General features: G+C 38.5%; 1 non-coding gene across 1 annotated transcript; it reads right to left on the bottom strand.

Annotated features, from left to right (window-relative positions):
- Positions 1 to 15,827: 15,827 nt before the first annotated feature.
- Positions 15,828 to 15,934, bottom strand: LOC125577544. The gene has a single exon (XR_007315953.1). It is a non-coding gene; the product is annotated as a small nucleolar RNA R71 (small nucleolar RNA).
- Between the last annotated feature and the right edge of the window lie 6,927 nt (positions 15,935 to 22,861).

Here is a 22,861-nt window from a genome sequence, read left to right as displayed (position 1 = left end):
CCAGAAACTCGATAGCGTGGACAGAGACGCATAAATAAATAGTCTAGGACATGTACATATAGATAATTAGTATAGGACATGTAAGTATGGACATAAGAAATCGTGGATGAGGAAATCATCGAAGTGAGATTGTGGATAAAGAAAGCATGAACAAAGAAACTAGTACACATGTTATTCCGCTGTTATGTTTTAAACAGAATGCCAAAGATTTGAACCAATAAAATATCAGAACCAACCAAAAACTGCAACACGTCATGTAGATTATTGATCCTAAGCAAAAAATCTAACTTGATAATGAAAAAAAGTGTGTACTTTGCTAAGCATGACAACAAGAACATCTTCTTCCATAACTTTGATCTCCACCAAAGTAGTTTCACCTTTCAAAACCTTTCCATTGTGAAACCAACAACTGCTGTCCACATGAACATAAGCAGGAGGAGGAGGAGCTGCTGTTCCTGGAGTTGCAAATCTCTGCTGAGGCCGTTGGTAGCATCGAGCTTGAAGTTTCATTTGGCACTGTTATCAACAAGAAGATAAAAGATCAAACACCATGTGAACATTAATTAAATCAGATCAGGACGAAGAGAGAAGGCCTCACGTTGTTTAAGGGAAGACCAAGCAGCCATAACAACATTCTTCTCCGCTTGCATTTTGTTCTTAGACTAATCTCTGGTAAAAGTCAGACCTGGAGGTTATGTATTGCGGCAGACCTGAAGCCTGATCTCTGGTGAAGGTCAGACCAAGGCCAGACCTGAAGGTTGTGTATCGCAGCCGAGGAGCTCCCACTCTCTGAGCTATTTCTTGCAAAAATCTTGTACACACCAGTCTCATACTACACAATCAGAGCCCGGACAGATATAATTAGTCATGCACTAATGATTAGGACAAGAATCTCTTATCTTGCAGGATATAAACGAAATTTGACTAATCAATCAGATACATCGTAGATCCATTAAAATCTAAACCATCCAGTTCAAGTACAGATTCATCAATGAAATAAAAGAACTAACCAAGATCCTAGCGGCTAGAGAGTGAGAAGGGCCACGATTGGATAGTGCTGTGAAAGTAACTTCGGCAGCAGAGTGCTTAACTTGGTGGAGAGTAGAACATTAATGAGGACTCTCGAAGATCTCGCCGTTACTTTAAAGTTAACCATCGTCTTGAACCGCGGTGCGTGGTCTGGACCTTCTCTTATACAAGCATACGAAGGGAGGCCGAAGCAGCTCCTCAGCTCCTCTGCGCAAGCTCTTGTGGATTTGTATCCTCTGACTTTGGATTTGGAGAGTCAAAGCTTTGATTTTTAGGTTTTGTTTCCATGATTTGGTTCTTTCTTCTTCGAATCAATGGCTATCACAAGGAATAAGAGACACTCTGGATTACTTTAAAACTAAGATTCTTAATCTTCATCGCTTCAAAAAGGGAAGATGAAATTTTCACGCAGAATTAAAGTTTGGGGATTTGGTAAATCAAGAGGTTTGCATAGGAACATGTTATTTTGATTTTTTGTTTGGTCACACGATTATTTTTAGTTTTTTTGGTTTTAATGTTTGGTTTAGTTTAGGGGCATTAGTGTCTTTGTGACATGATAATGTGTGCTTCTAGCCCAATGTGGCCTGGAGTGTAATAGATAAGTGAAAAAGTGGCTCTAAGAGTAAAAAATTCTTTGATTTGTTAATACAGTGTGTTTTTAGATTCAAGAAGCAATGCAAAAAAGAGAGAGGTGATGATGTTAGTTCCTAGGAGAACTACAATAAAACATGAATTATTGAGAAAGATGCTCTCAGATTCTTATAAATTTGGGTTTTCTGATATTGTGCTAATACATTAAAACAATTTATAAGCTTTTATAAAGTAGTATTTGAATAACATATATATATATATATATATATATAAAGGTTTATAAAACATAAAAGAATATCTTCAGTTAGACAGCTTATAAGGGTTTATACAGAGATGCTCTCAGATTCTTATAAATCTGGGTTTTATGATATTGTGCTAATATATTAAGACAATTTATAAGCTTTTATAAAGTAGTATTTGAATAACAAACACACACATATATAAAATGTTTATAAAACATAAAAGAATATCTTCACTTAGAAAGCTTTTATAAAGTAGTATTTGAATAACACACACACACATATATATATATATATATATATATATTTATATAAAATGTTTATAAAACATAAAAGAATATCTTAACTTAGAAAGCTTTTATAAAGTAGTATTTGAATAACATATATATAAATATATATATAAATGTTTATAAAACATAAAAGAATATCTTCACTTAGACAATTTATAAGGGTTTATAAAGGTAAAATAAATCAGTTAGAAGAACTCTAAATCATTTAAAAAGTTTATAACCATTTAGAAAGTCTAATAAAATAATTTATAAGGGTTTGTAGCATATTTTATACGGGGTTTTAAGGATATATAAATAATTTATAAAGGTTTATAAAACATTCATAAAGTTTATAAAAACAATTTATAAATTCTATACACCATTTATAAATAATTTATAAGGGTTTATAAAAAAATCATAAAGTTTATAAAAGCAATTTATAAAGTTTATACACCAATTTATGAGGGGCTTATAAGGGTTTTTAAATGGTCTACAAATCAGTTTATAACACTTTTAAAACTAAAATTAGTTTATAAATAATAATAATTCAACTTAAAACCCCGAAAATTACCTTATAAACCCTATATCAGTTTATAAAATAATAAATCAGTTTATAAACTCTTATAAATCAATTTATAAAATGTTATAAATGTATATAAACTTGTATTTCCTTTGTAAAAATTTAAAAGGTATTGTGTATCATTTATAGACTCTTATAAAAATGTACCCATCAATAAGAGTTTATAATTATTTATAAGTCTTTATAAATTGGTTAAAAATAAACAATACATTTATATATATATATATGTAATAGTAAGAGTTATGTACCTTTATGGGTGAGTTATGCAATTCAGAGTGTTTACATAATCGCGTTGCTATTGTAAATATTCTTGTACATTTATATGTTGCTAAGAGCTAGTCAGTTGTAAATGTCTGCATTCTAGTCCATTTCCACGGAGGAGGAGCATTTGTTCAATCACTTTCGGATTTACTAATTACAGCATTGGCAATCCCTTAGAGATTCTAAGGGTTGAGAGTTAGCTGCTCATGGAATATATTTGGACTATGATAAGGCCAAAAGGATCTCAAGTTTACGATTGAACACTTTGGAATAGGCTTATTTTGCTCCTAGTTTAGTATGTTTCTTCTTTTTTAGAACTTTCTTTAATGCTTGTATTTAAACCAAAAGTGTTCTTACACTATTGAGTCAAACAGAACAGCAACAAAACACAAAAGAAAATATATGATGGCAGTGGGCGCCTGTAATTAGCCCCATACACATGTGGGTGATAGTAAATGCAAAGGAGAATTGTGAGATTGTGAAGAAGAGTCAGACAAAACAAAAACCAATAGAATTTCTTTTCAACCTCTCTCACATTGAATTTCACCTTTGATTACGACAAAAGTAACAGAGCCAACCAAGTAAGATCCTTGCTTGATACATATCTGATTCTCACAACAAGAAAAAATGTATTTCTACTCGGAAACTGATGAGATACCTCTCGATAACCAAGACTCATGGCTTCATAATGCAGCAAAACCCTTCAATGCAAGCTCCGACCGCATAAAACATGTATTTAAACTAGTTTTCATCCACCACTAATCATGTAATAGTACCATGATTCAACCTTTCTAACATGTACAAGTAGGATGGAAGTTTCGGATAACTTTCATGTGGGTTACCACGCACATCATTGATAGATTTGTTTTTTCCTCTCAAAGCCGTAGAATACGAAACCCTAACACGCCGTCTAGTCTGAACCATATCTACGAGATCTTTTGGTGCCAGAGTCTTGAATTTTCTGGGATAATCAGCATGCAACATAGATGCGACCAAGCTTGGTGTTCCTCTTTCTCCTTCCTGGTTGCACTTGCATCAATCCGAACACAAGAACGCATCTTCAATACGTCCTTATTGAAAAAAAAAATCTGAGTTATGCAGCTTTGCAGCTCATAAATACCATTTGCAACAAACCCCACGACTTTCGACTTCACTGTATCAACCTCAAAACAATTCTTGCGCACATCTTTCTCCACTAAATCCCTCACTTCATGCTTTGTTGCAAATTCTTGATGCAAAGTCATGTCAATACCATCATCCCACTCCAAATTTTAAGCTGGTGTTTCTGTAGGTGTAACAGCCACCAACTCCTCCATATCATGCCTTTCATCATCCATTTCATTGGTTTTTTCAATCCCATCTTCAACACTAAAGTAGAAATATTTCGGTCTTTCCGATTCAATCAAACTTCATCTCCCACATCTGAATAAGTACCCCCATGATAAAGATATCTCACCACATTTCGGCTATTATCCATAGTTACCTGAAAAAAGAACAAATATCACTTAGTAGTTGTACCGGTTATACTAGTTCTACACACATAGTAATGTCAGTCATACCAGTTGTACCCGTTACACTTATTTTGCATGTTACACTCCTTCATTAATGGAATTAAGGTATTTTTTTCTATTTGGGGTCATATAGATTGATTGTGGTTATAGTAGATTTGATTGCTAGCTAGGGAGCCACTAGAGATTATTGTCCTAATTTTAGTTAATCTTTTTGGTGGAACAAAACTTGCGTTCACTCCTGTCAAATTGTAATGCATTTTACATTTGGTAAATTTATCTTACTTCTTATCACCTATCAAAGTACCATGCATGAATAATAAAGAAAAGATATAAATTTTTTTAAAACAAAATAGCAGGAAAAGGGGAACGCGTTAATGCCGTTAGAAAAACCCTAAACTCCAAACTATAAACTCTAAACTAAAACCCTAAAATCCCAAACCCTATAAACATTAAACAATAAACCCTAACGTCGGTGTTGACGTCGTTAACATCGGTGTTAACGTCGTTAACATCGGTGTTAACGTCGTTAACATCGGTGTTAACGTCGTTAACATTGGTGTTAATGTTTTTATTGTCGATATCGTTCCTTTTGTTTAGCTATTTTGTTTCTTTTTAAAAAATTTAATATCTTTTTTTTATTAATTGTACATATCACTTTGATTGGTGATAAGAGGTGAGGTGAAATTGACAGTTCACAAGAGGGGGTGAACGTAATTATTATTTTTGGTGTATGTCACGGTTACACCATATGGACATGAGTACACGTACTCACAGCGTCATGTAGGCTTCTGAAATTTGTTACAAACTCTCGTTAGTTTATCTATGCATGTAACAGTTTGGTTATATAACTCATGTCTTCTCTTCGTTGTGTTATATGGTCATTTTTACCTAGGACGGTTAGTATCATGTTACACTTGGAGAGCTTCTTTTTCATTATCCTTAGAAATCTTGGCTTGCAGGAATTCTTACTTCTGATGTTGCCTACGGTTTTAGAGGTTCTCACCAAAAGTTATTGTCGGTCAATGTTTCAGTTTCTTACTGGTGAATCAATGTCGTTTTATTTGATCATGTGTTTTTCCGAACATTAGTTTTCGAGTCTCAAGCGAATCGCCTTTTCGGGTCCTTTCACCCATTGGACACATCTATCTCTATTTTTCAGCTTGTTGTTAAGTTCACTGCCAGTTAATCTTTGATTTTTTTGTCAACTCGCTAGATACATATCGTCCGTCCGACTAATGCCTAGTGCAGTTTCAAAGATGATTCACTTCATTGTTTGTAAGAAAAATACCTATGCAGTCAGTGTCGCAATTTTATTCTTTCAGAAGTGTATCGTCTACGTGTTTGCCCTTGTCAATTGTTTCTGATTGCGACACTTGATTCCTTATTCATTTTGGGCGATATTTATGGAAATTATTGGGAACTTCATTGGATATGAGTTCAGCACATCATCCCCATTTTGATGGACAGACGGAAGTAACCAACCGATCATTAGGTAATCTTCTTTGGTGTCTTGTTGGGGATAATTATAAAGTTGACGTTCGCAAAACTATCTCAGGCTGAGTCTGCATATAACCACACTTTGAATTGCAGCCTCGGTTATTCTCATTTTCACATAGTTTATGTAGTTATTCCACACTGTCCAATAGATTTGGCTACTACACCAGATCAAACTCGACATCATGGCGAGGCAGTGGACTTTGTAAGCAAACTTCCTCAATTACATCGACGAGCTCAAACAAACCTGGAAGACGCAACAGTCAAATACAAGCTTCGGTGGATAATAAGCAAATGGTAGTAATTTTTGAACCAGGAGAGTTGGTTTGGGTTTACTTAACGAAAGAAAGGATCTAACTTCGTGACTTTAACAAGCTCAAATCAAAGAAAGTAGGCCCTTGTGGGGGGGGGGGGGGGGGGGGGGGTGCTGGAACGTATCAATCCAAATGCTTAAATATAAAGTACAATTTCCGGCACATTTCAGGACTTCAAACATCTTTAACATGAAGCACAGGTCTCCTTACCATGGCGATAACAATGATCATGATTCGTGGGTGAATCCTTCTCAATCCAGGGAACCTGATGCAGCGCATCATCATCATCTTCACAGCCATTACTATGAGTTGTTATGTTCTTCGGCTTTACTTTTATTCTAAGTTATTAGTTTTTCCTTGTCTTATTAGAACTATATAATTATTAAACATCCCTTACGAACTAGGATAAGAACTATTTAGATTAGTATAGATAGCGGCTTTGGTCTTTGTAAACATTCACCTTATTATTATTTATCAAACTTGCAATTGCAATCAAGAGCTTTATAGAACTTAGAGGAGTACTCTAAATCCTATTTTGACTTGTTGAGAATATCATCAAGATCAAAAGACTTTCTTGTTCGAGTTAAGATGATCAAAAGTGCAAGGATTTATTGTTTTCGTTACTATCTCTTATCAATTTAGCTTCCGCTCTCTATCACATAACAATGGATACACATTGACCCAGTGTAACCTAACTTGTGCCGAATGATTCTATTTGAGCAGAATATTTGTAAATCATTGTGTGGTATTAGTTGCATTCTGGTAGACCAATAGCATTTATCACAAGAACAAAGTCTAATATACTTCTCCTGTCAAAAAAAATCCCATATACCCCCTCCTTTTTCATTTTTATTTTTCTTTATTTTTTTTGAAAAATATTAAAAGACCAAGAAATCACACAAACCTAACTAATTACAACTTTACCAATGTGACTACCCTCTCACGGCACCTTGACCGAGACTGCCTCTCGAGAAAGAATCTAAACGGCGGAGCAGGCCCTCTCGATCGAGACTGAAACCACCACACCGACCTCTAGAGTGACCCACACTTCGACTAGGACGACATAAGAGGACATACGTGAAAAGGAGAAGAGAGGAATGGAAATGAAAACGCCAAAATGAGGTATTTACAAATGCTTAAATATAAAGTACAATTTCCGGCACATTTCAGGACTTCAAACATCTTTAACATGAAGCACAGGTCTCCTTACCATGGCGATAACTATGATCATGATTCGTGGGTGAATCCTTCTCAATCCAGGGAACCTGATGCAGCGCATCATCATCATCTTCACAGCCATTACTATGAGTTGTTATGTTCTTCGGCTTTACTTTTATTCTAAGTTATTAGTTTTTCCTTGTCTTATTAGAACTATATAATTATTAAACATCCCTTACGAACTACGATAAGAACTATTTAGATTAGTATAGATAGCGGCTTTGGTCTTTGTAAACATTCACCTTATTATTATTTATCAAACTTGCAATTGCAATCAAGAGCTTTATAGAACTTAGAGGAGTACTCTAAACCCTATTTTGACTTGTTGAGAATATCATCAAGATCAAAAGACTTTCTTGTTCGAGTTAAGATGATCAAAAGTGCAAGGATTTATTGTTTTCGTTACTATCTCTTATCAATTTAGCTTCCGCTCTCTATCACATAACAATGGATACACATTGACCCAGTGTAACCTAACTTGTGCCGAATGATTCTATTTGAGCAGAATATTTGTAAATCATTGTGTGGTATTAGTTGCATTCTGGTAGACCAATAGCATTTATCACGAGAACAAAGTCTAATATACTTCTCCTGTCAAAAAAAATCCCATATACCCCCTCCTTTTTCATTTTTATTTTTCTTTATTTTTTTTGAAAAATATTAAAAGACCAAGAAATCACACAAACCTAACTAATTACAACTTTACCAATGTGACTACCCTCTCACGGCACCTTGACCGAGACTGCCTCTCGAGAAAGAATCTAAACGGCGGAGCAGGCCCTCTCGATCGAGACTGAAACCACCACACCGACCTCTAGAGTGACCCACACTTCGACCAGGACGACATAAGAGGACATACGTGAAAAGGAGAAGAGAGGAATGGAAATGAAAACGCCAAAATGAGGTATTTACAAATTATATTTAGTCAATGCTAAATTTATCACCAATAAATTTTTTTTAATTAAATTGTTGCAGTCAAATAATTCTAAGATTTTGTAAAAAAAAATTCCTTATGTATCTTATTTATATAAGATCTTCTCAAATCTAAAATATAGAAACTAATATTAAAAAGATTGTTTTCTAAAATCTTGGAAAATATACTTGGTAATAATATACGAAATTACCATACCTTGGGTCAATAATTACCAAATTTATTATTTTAAAAATAAAATCTGACTCATCTTGTAACATATCAATGGATAAGATGTCCTTTATATTTAAGAAAACAAGACTATGGAAAAGACACCTCCTTTCATTGGTAACCGTCCCACTATTTAATACTCCTCTTAAGAGATTTTTTTATAATCACAAACTTCAAATACAACAAAACAGAAATCATGAAAGAACTCTCGATTCTTTCTCTGCCTGAAGAAATTCAAGTGTTAGTGGTGGAACTTGTGGCCGCTAACTCCTTCGCAGATCTCTATAGACTGAGAACGACATGCAAGTCTATGAAGGCATTAACAGAGCTTCCCACAGTTTACGCATCTTTTGATGTGTTTAACTTCCCTTGGTATGTACATATGCCTCACTTGTTGTTGCGAAATTTCTACGCTGCAGGAAACCCGAGTGCACTTTACATCAAGGGTGTACAGTTTTTCTTCACGTTCGGCCTCCAAGAAGAAGGACTTGCCTTAATGAAGAGAGCAGCTGATGCAGGATTCGAGCGTGCTTTGTACACCTACGCTATGACATGCAAGATATTTTGGGATGATGAGGAGTATTTCTCTCGTTTATCAAGGAAAAATGTTGATATGATAGGCAGGGTGGTTAGATCTCTAAATTTGGGTAGAGGTATGTCTCACAACATTGCGTTTTTCACGAAGAGGGATGAGTTCATTTCATCTGACATCCCCTTGTTCTATAGTTGCGAATGTACTCCTTGTTTGCACAGCGATTGGTATCTTTGGGACATTGAGAGAACTAAAGGTGAAAATATGTGTAACCGTTGCTTTTGGATCAGAGAGGTTGGTCTTTTTTACCGTGATTTTGAGCCACTGATAGCTTTTCCAGACAGTAGACTTTGGTGATTCCGACCTAATTTCAGTTTCAAGTTTCCTCCTTTTATTTGTAAAATATACTAGTTTCCTCCTTTTGTTTGTAAAATACATAAATATCTAGTTAAACTATTTTCTATTTCTCTTGTTTTAAGAAATTTACTTAGTATTCTCAGTTACAACCTTTACTGTTTGAGAAATATAACAGTTCTAAAAAGTGTTTCGTTGTTATAGCATGAAACACCTTGTTATATCCAGTATCACATGAGTATACTCAATGCGACTATGTAAACTCAATAAAACTATTACATCCAATATTACTGAGAAATAATGTGTAATTGGTTAAAATTTTATTGTATGAACCAAGGTTCATGTAAAATTCTGGAATTGTTCCTAATTATCACGGAACCAAACTCGGTGAACACCACTGAAATCACCAGAAAAGATTCCAAGAAATAGATTCTGTTCAAGTAGAGAAAAAATCCAAGGTCGACAAATATGGATTTTTAATCGGTGTTCTTGATTTGAAACAAATTTGCACTCTAGGGATATGAGATATCTTGATGTCTGGGAAACAAATTTGCAGCGTCTTTATCACCTCCTATTATGTTGAAAAACTTGGCCATGCGTGAGGCTTATTTATAATCACAATCAGATCCTTGCATTCCGTCTCAAAACTCTTACATGACGAATGTTGAAGCATACTCTCCATTTTCCATAGTAATGCTTTCACTTCAGACTGCAATGCAGTCTCTCGCCTTCTTAAATTCCGCATCCCCATAAGTTGATTTTTTTTCAAAGCCATCCCTCTAATCCCAACCACAACCACTAAACTGAGCTATGGAAGTCCATGAACCATCCACCATGCAAATATTTTCCAAATTTATTTAATATATGCATTAAAAATGTAAGAAGATAGAAATAAACTATTTAAAGACTAAAACCACACTTATTATGAAATGAAGGAGTATCAAATAACAATTTTAGGTTAAGGAGCATTCCAGCTGATCGTCCACTTCCTTCAGCCATTGACTCTCAGCTTCCTATAGTCTTCTCTTGTCTTTCTAGGTTTCTTCTAATTTCTCCCCATAAGCGCCACCACGGGAACTCTCTCTTTCTCCTTCCTGCGGTACCGTCACAGCTGAAGAAACATGCTAGCTTATCTCTTTTTCTTTGCTGCTGCTCTTCGGCTTGTCTTCTGTCTTAGGTTTTGATCAGTCTGAGGCTGTGTATCAGAGGCTCAGAGCACTTAGTTTAGGTTTGTTTTGTTGAAAGTAGTTTGCATATATTTTATGGCATTGGGCTTATCCTAGTTTTTTCTCTCCTCCTTGTAATGACTTTATATTGCTTTGATTGACTTACTTCAGATCAAAAGAAAAATGGTTATGGTAGAGTTCTTCCTCACTCTGAAAAGAAGGGTAATGCTAAGGTGCAGTTTTCGAGTCCCGAGACTGGAGATGGATATGTAAAAAAGCGTAAGACTGAGTGACTCTGACTGTAATCTCCGGAACGAATACCACTGTTTTCTTTTTGAAGAGAGATGAGCTTAGTGGCTAGTGCTATAGATTAATGGTGATCTGCCTCTTTCAAGTTCGCTCTTTTTTTTCAGGCACCGAGACGCCAGGAGAGCAGCAGAACTTTCTCAGAGAGAATCTCCTTTACTATAAAACTCTTTAAGTTTTATGGGCAGCTCTCAAGCGAGTTATTGGAATGTGATACTTTTGTTCTTACGTAAACCCCATTTTTCTGATTAATCAGTGTCTTGACGGTTTGCATGTTTTACTGTGCACTGTAGTTCTTAAACTAGGTGGCTACGACTTTGTAATTATCCACTTTTTAGTTCGTTGTTTAAATCTTCTAGGTCATATAACTCACTTGACTCGTTTGATTTATCACCAACAATGTGTCTCTTTGGGTTGTGGATAACATATGAACTATACATGGGAAAGACTACTCAAAAGTGATTTACTTATGCAGATATATTAAAGAGTGTTTTATATGCTTTCAGGAAAGAAATTTTTGGTTAGCTATTTTTGGGAGTTTATATTCAATGTTTTTCAAAAAAATATTTATTTCAATTGAATGTCTTCAAGATTCCTTTATTTTCATGTAATTTAGGTCGCCACATCAAAGCTATGGCAGCAAGTTGGATTGGAGAATCCTTTGGCAGCGCTGATGTTTCATGATGGTAACTCGTTACATATTTGGTTAGTTTTCTATGAGAAGGTGAGTTTCTCGGTTGTTGATTAAGTATCATTTGATTCAAAGACATGCACTTCCATCTGACGTTTTTTTAAAATATCATACTACATGAATGTGTTTCAAAAAAAAAAAAAAAATCATACTACATGAATTTAATAGAAAACTAACCAAATATCATACTACATGAATTTAAAAATATCATACTACAATGATACTTGTTTATGTGTCTGAGAAGGTGTCTAGGAATTCATGTAGTATTGTAATATTGTTTAAATATTGAGTACATGCAATATTCTTTACGGTGTATACTGTTTTCACGTGGTCTATGTTTACGCTTTGTCTTTCTTTATTTTCTATTGTCAAATAAGCATGGTTTAAAGAAACTTAGAGAAAATACCGAGTATGTTTGATTTAGGTTTGATTTATGAATCAGAAATAAGAAAATAGAGATTTGGTGATTAAAGATACTTGTAAAATTTCTTTTAACATACGAAGTCACTTTACTCTAGATAAATGGTTTTACTAATATCAATGTTTACTCATGTAATAGCCAGACTTGCATAAGCATACTTATTGTTCGTATTATTGTTTTTTTGGTTCAATGTTCATTGGTTATTGATTTGAACCATTTAAGTTTACGTAAACAATTTGTTATTGTTTTCCGTGATTAGTATTCACTTTATTGGTATATAATTAGTATTCTGATTTTGCATAATTACTAATGACATAACCATATTTTGTATGAGCAAATTTTAAATCTTTCAGAATAATTTATAAAAGGGAAGTCTATAACTACCTGAAGTATGAAAGTTTGGATCACCGATCTCCGAGACGCTCTTCAAGATAAGTATTTTATTTTTATGCTTTATTTATAAAGTTAATTAAAACTGGATTAAATAAAGTAATTTGTGTGAAAGTTGACACAAATGATATAAACTGTATTCATTATATTGATTGAGTGGTTAAGAACCTTGTTAAATAGCATATTAGTACAAATAAAAGTTAGTGTATGAAGTAATTACTATATGTATTATTTATTTCTTAATAAAAATGTTTGTGATAATACATATCTCTATAGAACTTGAAATTATTTTATTATAATATTTCAATACCATTTTGTATATGTGGGTTTTAAGTTTATGGCTTGACCGTAAAAATAAAAAAAAATCCACAAGTTTTGATACAAGTCTGTAAATAAATCTTAACTATGTTAGATGTTAAGTTTAAAAGCAAAATTATGATGAATATATATTGGAAAATATTATTTCACACAAGTAATGCTGTCCAGCAGACACATGATTGAGAACAGAGATTAAAGAAGTTTATACTTGTATTTTGTCTCCTTGAGTCTAAGAAAAATAATGAGCTATTGATGTAAGATGATAAATCACGTCTAGTTGATTATGATCCATTCTCATGAAGAGAATATAACATTTATACCACAAAAATAGTATTGGTCAAGAAAATGAACATAAAAGTGGTTGTGCTGTAGACGTGAATGTGGACATAAACGAGGTCAAGATCCAAAGAGTTTTTTTACAGAAGTCATACTCTCACTTGAAGTTGAGAAAATAAACATGGTAATAAAGAAGAGATATGATTCATTGTGAGTACAATACAAGCTAATATTAAGTTTACAGAGTGTTCAAGAAGAGGATATATGAATGCTCCAGAAGAGTAAATAGTATTACTACACATAAGAATGCAATTTAAAGTTCCTAAGAATGTAATTTAAAATTCTTAAGGTATTGTATCCTTATAAGTCTCAAAACTTAGAAGGATCTAAGAAAGAATAAATAACCCATGTAGGGTATGTTATTGATTCAAAAATGAGATTCATTCGAGATTGATAAACTTGTAGTATTATCATCTCGAGGGGAAGAGTTAATAATCTCACGTTTTATGATAAGTAAAACAACCAGAAGATTATGTTTGCACTAAAACTAAGATTGATGAATCATTCTCAAAGTAAATCTGTGGGATTTTGAGACTCATATGTTGAGAAACTAAGTGAAAGAAATGTAATATTCATTTCACATCAGAAATATTTCTCAAGGCAGTAAGAGTATAGTTAAGAAAATGCCCACATCCTCCTATTGTATTACACAAAGATTAATGTAATGGAGATAAATATATAGTAAACCAGAAGTTTACAAAATATTTGGCATGAACTATTTAGACCATTTTGGTTCAATAATGATGCAAAAAATATTTGAATTTATATAAATAGTCATTGAAGATCCTGAAGATTCTTCCGAATTGATATATGGTGTTTTTCACATCATTGTATAGGTGTTTTTGTATTGATTCGAGTCCATAATCCGAGTCAGTCTAGTCCTTTTTGATCTTTTACAGGTCTGGAGTTGGTAGAAGAATGAAGAGAGCATGTTTGAAGAGAAGCTGTCCTTTTGGAGCATTTTGCGGAGAACACTCAAGACGAACAGTCCCGAGACTGTTCTCAAGCAGAACAAGCAGACGGAGTGATCCCGAGGTTGTTCCCGACAAATAAGGAAGCTTCTATTTTCGGGAATTAAGGCCTTGTTGCCCTAATTTCTTTTCTACCTATTGGCGCCTCCATATAAAGACGCCATCTATCCTATTTTATGATTTACGCTAGTTTTTACAAGAGAACTATTAGCTTTTGCGATCCGCAACTTGTAAGGGAGAAGAATCCATTCTCTCATAGAGAAGACCTTCTGAACCCTTGTTTACTACTCTATTTATTATGCAATTTCATTCAGTAGCTATGTGTTTTTTTGCTTGCATCATGATTGAGTAGTGATCCAGCTCGCCTAGGGTTTTTAGGGTGTTGAAATATGAGCTAAACATAGATAAGCTATTCTTGATTATTCTTCATCCATACTATTCTTAAGGCTTCCATTAATCTGATCATTTGATGTTAGATCCTAAGTTTATCACCTAGCTAGCCGCTTAGGAGATAGCTTGACATGTATTGAATGAGCTTAGTATCCCTAATCAGCGAAAGTAGATATTAGGGTAGTAAGTGAACTGATCGGACCTGACCTCTAAGGCTTGCAGTCGGTTCTCATCTCAACGACAGTTAGATGATGGGATCGACCAGCAAAGAGATCACCACCACGACAGTGGGGTGTTCCAGCTGAGTGATCCGAGTTCTAGAAAGCACTGCACCGCGCTTAAATAATTGTTTGGCTCTCGCTCAGCACCCAATGAAATACCCTAGGCTAGCCGCTTGTTAAATTGAATCAATCTCTAGTTTACTTGTTTTCCGCGTCACCAATTGAATTAAAAACCATTTTCTTCTTAGCTTGATATTGAAATTTATAAGAGTAAAGTGTAGACTGGTCCTCTGGATTGAATCTAAAGTACTATAATCACAACTGTTAACTTGGCAGTAGCAAGGATTCATATTTAGTGTATCAAGTTTTGGCGCCGTTGCGACGGGGACCAGATTTTTTTACCTCTACTTTTCGGTTTCATTTTAAGTCTAAGATATCTAACTCGCCTCTGTTTCTTTGTCACAGCTAATGATCCAGGTGCATGACCAGTAGACATACTCGGAGCAACGCACAAGGACCATTGCATCAGCTCACTAACGAAGAACTAGCGAGATTAGAACGTCAGAACCGTCAACTGCCTAGACCTACAAGCACTAACATGGGCGATCATCAGGATGATCTTACTGCTGCATTTGCACTCATGCAACAACAGATGCAGCAGATGCAGCAAACTATCCAAGCGAACGCTGCAAACCAACGGAATGCACCGGAGGAAGTTGATCAGATTGGCCAAAGGAATCTCTTGCGTAATCTACCTGCTACGCGATCCGCCATCAACCCTCCACCTTGCACTAGACAAGACTTTGAGATCAAGCCCGCCTTGATAGGTCTGGTGCAGAGGAAGATCTTCAACGGACTTCCTGCAGAAATACCGATGGACCACATTGAAAACTTTGAGAAGATGTGTGGGTTCACTAAGGCGAATGGAGTACCACCAGATTACATCAAATGTACTTTGTTCCCTTTCTCTCTCGATGGGAAGGCTGCTCGCTGGCTAGATTCCCTACCAACTGGATCGCTCACCACATGGGAACAAGTCAGATCCGCTTTCTTGAGCCACTTCTACACGAAATCAAAGACGGCAGCTCTGAGACAGAAGATCGCCACCTTTAAACAGCTGGTAGATGAGCCGTTCTGCGACGCATGGGAGCGATTCAACGTCTATCGCAGAGAGTGCCCACATCATGGTTTTGAAGAAGATTATCTACTCGGAGTTTTCTACGATGGAGTAGGTTGGGAGTACAGGAATGCTTTAAACTCAGCCAGTAATGGAGATTTCATGACCCAATCCACTCAAGGCGCTTTCGCGCTAATTGAGAACATGGCCTCAAGCTCAGCTGACAGCAACCGAGAGACAGACCGCACCCAAAAGGTGAACAGCATCGACAATAGCAAAATAGATGAGCTCTCTGCCAAGGTCGATCAGCTGATTAAGAGTAATCAGAACCATGTCTTCATCATGGAAGAGTCTCCTCAGGATAAAGGAACCATAGACGCTACATCAGAAGCGGACCAGGCGATTGAGGACCACCATGAGGTTAGCTATGTAAATGGGCAAGGATGGCAGTTTAAGAACTATCACCCGAACCCTAACGTGAGGAACAACCCCCACCTGTTCAACAATCCTAAACCCGATGGTAACACAGAAAATGCTCAAGGCAATCAAGTTCAGAACAGTGGCTACCAACGGGGGTATGGAAATCAAGGACGAACCTTTGTCCTCAGCCCAGCTCAGAATACTCAATTCCACAACCAGAAACAACCGACTAACCAGCAGCCTGCACAGCCTGCTCAAACTGCTCCACAAGACGAGATGAAGAGTCTTGCCAATATGATGAGCCAGCTGCTCCAAGGACAACAGATTCAGGGAAAAGCACTGAATCAGGTCACAAACGACATCAATACCCGAATGAATCACATGTTCAATGACCTGAGTGCCAAATATGATAATGTCTCGAGCCATATGAGGCAGATGGATATTCAGATTGCTCAGACTGCTGAGAGTGTGAAGAGACAGCAAGGCACTCTTCCTGGAAAAACGGATAAAAATCCCAAGGAGTGTAATGCAGTCGCGCTTAGGAGTGGGAAGCAGTTAACTGATCTGGCATCCAAGAGATTCACAACAGCTGAAAAGGGGAAGCAAAAAGAATCAGAACAGCCACCTGTAACCGCACCAGCAGACGAGGAAGAAGCAGAGCTTCCTGTTAAACATACTCCGACCACTACAGAGCAGCCTACTGTGGTTGTTCGCCCAGCGGCAGAACCTGTTCCCACCCGTGACTATGTGCCAAAGGTTCCGTACCCTGTTCCTGCTAAGGCCACACGCAAGGACAAGGAGGAGATGAAATGTAGGAAGATGCTGGAAGACTTAACAGTCAGACTCCCTCTCATGAGTGCAATCCAGATGATGCCATCCATGAGTAGCTTTGTGAAAGGACTAATTTCTGGAAAGATAACCGATGACAGTGAGTTCATGGTAGTCTCTAAAGAGTGCAGCGCTGTTCTCCAGAACAAAAGGATCAAGAAGCTAGGTGATCCTGGAAAATTTGTCCTTTCCATCCAAATAGGGAGAACAGTCTTCTCGTGTTCACTAGTCGATCTGGGATCAAGCATCAACCTCATGCCGTACTCTGTGGCTAAGCGCCTAGGATTCACAGATTTCAAACCTACCAGGATGTCCCTAGTGTTTGCTGATCGATCAGTGAAATCTCCAGTCGGAATTATCGAGGATATCCAGGTTCTGGTTGGGAACACACTTGTCCCTGCCGATTTCGTTGTTCTGGAACTTGAGGAAGAATCAAAGGATCCTCTGATCCTAGGCAGACCATTCCTATGCACTGTCGGAGCTATCATAGATGTGCGACAGGGAAAAATCGATCTCCACCTAGGAGACATTGTGATGAGGTTCGAGATGAATCAGATGCTCAAGAAACCTATGCTAGATGGACAAACCTTCACTGTCCAAGAGGAGGGTGATCCGCTGGAACCGAGTGATCAGATGATTGAGGAGATCCTAATAGATGATCCGCTGGAACTAGCTCTGACTAGAGCTGAAGCAGAACAGAATGTCCAGAACATCGACGCTGATGGGTACGCCAAGATGTTGGACTCCGCCAGAACCATGGAAAGATTAGTGGCATATCTTAGTCTGGGGGAGAACAATGCCTCAGACTCATCGAGCTCGCCTGTTCCACCAAGTAGGAACAATGACCTGTGGAGTGAATCCAAAGCTCCAAAAGTCGAGCTCAAAACACTCCCTAAGGGGCTCAGGTACGCATTTCTTGGACCAAATTCTACATACCCAGTAATCGTAAATGCTGACCTGAACAATGCTGAAACTGCTCTTCTCTTATGCGAACTTAGGAAATATCGAAAAGCATTAGGATATTCCCTAGCTGATATACCTGGCATTTCACCTGATATGTGCATGCATAGAATACACCTAGAAGATGAATCAATGACTTCTGTAGAACATCAGAGGAGGTTAAACCCAAATCTGAAAGATGTTGTAAAGAAGGAGATAATGAAACTTCTAGAAACTGGTGTAATTTATGCGATTTCTGATAGTAAGTGGGTTAGTCCTGTTCATGTAGTGCCTAAGAAAGGAGGGATCACTGTTATAACAAATGAAAAGAATGAATTAATCCCTACTAGAACAGTAACTGGTCATCGCATGTGCATTGATTTCCGTAAATTGAATGCTGCGACTCGCAAGGATCACTTTCCACTTCCCTTCATTGATCAAATGCTTGAAAGATTGGCTAACCACCCTTACTATTGCTTTTTAGATGGTTATTCAGGTTTCTTTCAGATTCCCATCCACCCAGACGATCAAGAAAAGACGACGTTCACATGTCCTTATGGAACATACGCCTACAGGAGAATGCCTTTCGGGCTGTGCAATGCTCCAGCGACCTTTCAACGCTGCATGATGTCAATTTTCACTGATCTAATTGAAGACGTAATGGAAGTTTTCATGGACGATTTCAGTGTCTATGGGAGCTCCTTTAGTGTCTGTTTGTCAAACTTGTGCAGGGTTCTGAAGCGATGCTAGGAGAAGCATCTCGTGCTGAATTGGGAAAAATGCCATTTCATGGTCAGAGATGGGATTGTTCTAGGACATAAGATTTCAGAAAAAGGCATCGAAGTGGACAAGGCAAAGATCGATATCATGATGAGTCTGCAACCCCCAACTTCAGTGAGGGGAATAAAAAGCTTTTTGGGACATGCTGGTTTTTACAGAAGATTCATCCAGGACTTCTCGAGAATCGCAAGACCACTCACTAGACTGCTCTGCAAGGAAACAAAGTTCCATTTCGACAACGAGTGCTTAGCTTCATTTCACACGATCAAGGGAGCTCTTGTCAGTGCACCGGTTGTCCAACCCCCAGACTGGGACCTCCCTTTCGAGATCATGACGGACGCGAGTGACTTTGCAGTGGGAGCAGTGCTTGGACAGCGGAAGGATAAGAAGCTCCATGTGATCTACTACGCGAGCAAGACACTGGATGAAGCTCAATGTAGGTATGCCACCACAGAGAAGGAACTCCTGGCCATCGTCTATGCTTTTGAGAAGTTCCGATCATATCTGGTTGGGTCTAAAGTGATAGTCCACACGGATCATGCAGCTCTCAAGTACCTGCTCACGAAAAAAGATGCCAAACCGCGGCTCCTGAGATGGATTCTCCTCCTTCAGGAATTTGACCTGGAAATAAGAGACAAGAAAGGGGTAGAAAATGGAGTAGCGGACCACCTTTCCAGAATGAAAATAAACGATGATACAGTGATTGACGAAGAACAACCAGTGGAACACGTCAGTGCGATTGGTCTTTGCTACACGGAACCACCAATGCGCATAGAAACAGCTTGTTCTACGCAACTAGAGCAGTTTGTGGCAACGATCCAGAAGCAATATCCTGATCTACCGTGGTTTGCTGAGATTGCAAATTTCTTGGCTGCTGAAAAGGAACCTCAGAAGTTCACGGGGAACGAGAAGAGGAAATTCTTAAGAGAGGCAAGGCACTACTTCTGGGATGAGCCTTATCTATACCGACAATGCAAGGATGGGATCTTCAGACGATGTGTTCCGGAGGCTGAAATTCCAGGGATCCTACACCACTGCCACGGATCTTCCTACGCTGGACATTTCGCCACATTCAAAACAGTCTCCAAAATTCTCCAAGCGGGATTCTGGTGGCCAACAATGTTCAGAGATGCTCACGCTTTCATATCCAGATGCAATGCATGCCAGCGAATGGGCAGTATCAGCAAAAGGAATGAGATGCCCCAGAACTACATATTGGAAGTTGAGGTGTTCGATTGCTGGGGGATAGATTTTATGGGACCTTTCCCACCTTCTCACAAAAACGAGTACATCCTGGTTGCAGTCGACTATGTCTCTAAGTGGGTAGAAGCGATTGCTAGTCCGACCAACGACGCACGAGTTGTAACCAAGATGTTCACCTCCATCATCTTTCCAAGATTTGGAGTACCTAGAGTGGTTATCAGCGATGGTGGAACTCACTTCATCAACAGAGTGTTCCAAGGATTACTGATCAAGAACGGCGTGAAACACAAGGTTGCAACCGCCTATCATCCTCAAACGAGTGGCCAAGTGGAAATTTCCAACAGAGAGATCAAGAACATTCTGCAGAAAACAGTCAATACCACGCGTAAGGACTGGTCCATCAAGCTTGACGACGCTCTCTGGGCCTACAGAACAGCCTATAAGACCCCATTAGGGACCACTCCCTATCATCTGGTCTATGGCAAGGCATGTCACCTACCTGTGGAGCTAGAGTATAAGGCAGCTTGGGCTGTTAAGCTGCTTAACTTCGATATCAAACCTGCTAAGGAGAGGCGAACAATTCAGATCCATGAGTTGGAAGAGATTAGGCATCTGGCCTATGAGAGCTCCAAAATCTACAAAGAAAAAACCAAGGCATTCCATGACAAACGGATCATCAGCATAAGCTTTGCTCCGAATGATCAGGTCTTACTATTCAACTCAAGGATTAAGCTGTTCCCTGGAAAGCTAAAATCCAGATGGTCAGGACCTTTCACCATCAAGGAGGTTCGCCCCTATGGAGCTGTCGTGTTGCTGGACACAAGAGGAGGAGAATTTGTTGTTAATGGGCAGCGCCTCAAGCCTTACCTTGCTGATACAACAATCGCTGAAGGTGTAGAAATACCCTTAAGTGATCCCCTTCAAGCCTAATCGGCTCACAAAAGTCAAGCTAGTGACTGAAAAGAAGCGCTTGGTGGGAGGCAACCCACTGGTGAGTGTAAATATTTTTTTTATTTCTAAAAAAAAATAATAATAATTTTGCAGGAAGAAAATCGAGCACTTCTCAGCAGAACGCTCCGGCGCTTGTTCCACTGATTGTTCCCAGGTAAGTGCTCGAATATAAAAAAAAAAAAGGGAAATGGGAAATGGCCTATTTAAGGCCCACTAACTTTACCACCTCCCTTATATCTAGAGCCGCAAACCAACCTCAAAGAACCCTAAATCGAAATCTCTCATTTCATATTCTTCTTCATCGATTTTGCTCTAATCTCTTGGATCCTCTAGAGATCGGTTTGGTTTTGCAGGAACAACAATCCAATCAAGGTAATCGCTCAGATCCCCTTCCCCTTCGCGCATCCAAAACGCGGTTTGGAAGTGTCTCCTCGAATCCTCCTTATCTTTTGCTTAGCGATTGGTTCTTAGATTGTAGCTATAGATGTTGCGTTCTCAAGTGATTGCGATTGTGTTGGGAATGAATGGAAGTTGTAGGTTGTTAGAAATTGATGGACTTGGGCAAAATTGAGAGATCGGAATGTCCCATCGTTTCTGAACAACCGTTGAGCATGGCTAATTTGGAAATTGACTTTGTTTTGCAGATGCCTCCAAGAACAAGGAACCCTAAAGCACTCAAGGCCTCTCGCGGAGCAGCCACGCCTTCTCACTCCGCGAACGTCCCTTCCACCTACCCATGGCCGAACAAGGCTGGGGGTCAACCGATCAACATCAATGACCCACTACTCCTTGACTACAATTGTGAGGGGTGGGACAAGGAGTCCGCAGCAAGATACAACAGGCTTCTCGCAGCAGAGATCCTGCCCACACGATTTGCTCACGCGGAGACCTTAGCTGCTCTTGGTCTCGAGTCTGATGTGTTCGAGACGCTTGTCATGGGCCTCGCTCCTCTCTGCTACCAAGCCCAAGTTCTCTACCCAGATTTGGTTCGGCAATTGCTCGCCACAGCTCAGATTACTTACCAGAACCCAACTGCGCCAACATACGAGAACTGCTACTTCTCCTTCATGGCTGACGGCAAGTTCTGCTCAATCTCTCTCCACGATCTAAACGAATTACTCGAGATCGCAGACACGCCAAGAGAGGTCTCAGTTGACAAAAAGTTCGCGCCAGCAAACGCCTTTTGGGATCTCATTGCGACAGGGAAGTTCACTTCTCGCAAGGCTTATCAGTCACAAATCCGAAACCCCACTCTGCGTATCATTGCCAAGATCGTCTCGAACATCCTATTCGCAAAGGAACACACCTCCAAGGTCACAAACGGAGAGCTGCAGGTTCTATACACCGGCCTCGAGGATGAGATCCGTAGAGACAGAGTCATACCGATACAGACTGTGAAAACAAACCCTGGATTCCTTCTCATCACGATGCTCTCTGACCGCAAGGATTCCATGGTCCGAACGGAAGACAAGAAAGATCGTTGCGGCAGTGTTCTCACGCCCTTGTTCAAACGCTTCAACATCGACCTGGATTCCTACACGGTTGTTCCTGAGCTTGAGTACATTGACACCGCCTATTTGATCACGTGCCACATCCTGCGCGACGAAAGCACATACAAGTTCACAGACAAGGACGGGATCACTCTCTACTGCAAGCTCCCTCTTCCACGGTTAACAGATTTCACAACCTTGGATAACATAGTGTTCTTGCCAAACGCAGAACACTTGTGCGTCGACCCCCGAGCGCCAATTCCAGATGACAATGCGGCAGGGGATGATGCGGAGGACATAACTCCCCCTGCTGATGGTGCTTACGACCTAGAGGACCTCACGGATTTTACAGATGACCACGCCTACAGACGTTGGATGGTGGACTCCCAG

The sequence above is a fragment of the Brassica napus genome, chromosome A8, assembly GCF_020379485.1.
Source record: "Brassica napus cultivar Da-Ae chromosome A8, Da-Ae, whole genome shotgun sequence".
Lineage (NCBI taxonomy): Eukaryota > Viridiplantae > Streptophyta > Magnoliopsida > Brassicales > Brassicaceae > Brassica > Brassica napus.
Note: the sequence above shows the minus strand (reverse complement) of the source record. Positions and strands in the feature narration are given on the sequence as shown.